Raw genomic sequence first — 1,354 nt, 5'->3', positions numbered from 1 at the left:
ATTGTGCATCAGGGAAGTCCTAAGAGAACACTATATTTTGGGACAAAGTGCTATCAGAACACTGACAAGTGCAATTTTCTTGCTCCTTTGACAAGAACTTATTCCCCTGTTGGTACAAGGTCATGCTATATGACAGTTCTTAGACTCTTGGTGTCTGGACTCCCATAATATAATATATTGTGTATAACCTCTGTCCTATCATGACTGTTATATGTAAATTGGCACATACACACTCTAAAAGATATTTTTGCTGTGCAATAAAGCAGATGCAGTTCTTTGAAACCTTCTCCAGAAGGATTTCTCTGAACCCTCAAGCTCCCCACAGTGGATGCTGAAAGGTCAGGCCCCTCAGTAATTATACACACATGCGCACACACACACACACACACACACACACACACACACATATATATATATATATGTATATATATATATATATATATACATATACATATATATAAAGTATAAATTACTAATTATAATTTTTGTTCTATAGACCTCCTAGGTTTTAGGGTCTGGGTTGAGAAATCAGCTTAGACAAATTGGTTTCCCTCTATATATAATTTGATATTTTTCTTGTGCAGTATTTGATTCTATCCTTATTCTGTATGTTAGTCATTCTCATTATAATGTGACGTGGTATGTGTCTGCTGTAATTTTGTACATTTGGGGTCCTGTCAGCCTCTTGTATTTGATTTTCCATTTCAATCTTTAGGTTTGGGAAATTTTCTGACATTATTTCATAGAAAAGACTGTGCATTCCTTTGGTTAGTATCTCTGCATCTTCATCTGTCCTGATAAATCTTAAATTTTGTCTTTTCATGTTATCCCATAATTCTTCAAAGTTCTGTTCATGGTTTCTTACCATCTTCTCTGCATGGCCAACTTTATTTTCAAAATCATATAGTTTGTCTTTATTGCGTGAGGTTCTGTCTTCCAAGTGATCTAGTCTGTTGGTAATAATTTCTACTGAATTTTGAAATTGGTTTATTGATTTTTTTTTATTTCATGGATTTCTGCTTGATTTATTTTCACAATCTGTATTTATTTATTGAAGAGATGTTTCACCTTCTGAAATTTATCTCTGATTTTACTCCTTCCATTTTCCTTAGTCATGGATCAGTTTAGCTTTTTACATTCTAAACTCCTTCCCTGACATTTCTTCCACTGTTTCATCAATGGATTCTATTATTGGAGTATCTTGATTCATTTGGGATGCTTTTTTTTCTCAATTTTTCATGTTGCTTGTATGTCTTCCTCTCTAGCAGTATGGATCTGAAGTAGTATAATTTATATCCTATAGTTTCCATGACCTCATCTTTAAAGGGGAGACCAATATAAACAGCACCTAATG

This window comes from Callospermophilus lateralis, chromosome 10 (assembly GCF_048772815.1).
Source record: "Callospermophilus lateralis isolate mCalLat2 chromosome 10, mCalLat2.hap1, whole genome shotgun sequence".
Taxonomy (NCBI): Eukaryota; Metazoa; Chordata; class Mammalia; order Rodentia; family Sciuridae; genus Callospermophilus; species Callospermophilus lateralis.
The sequence above is the reverse complement of the archived record's forward strand: the minus strand, read 5'-3'. Positions refer to the sequence as shown.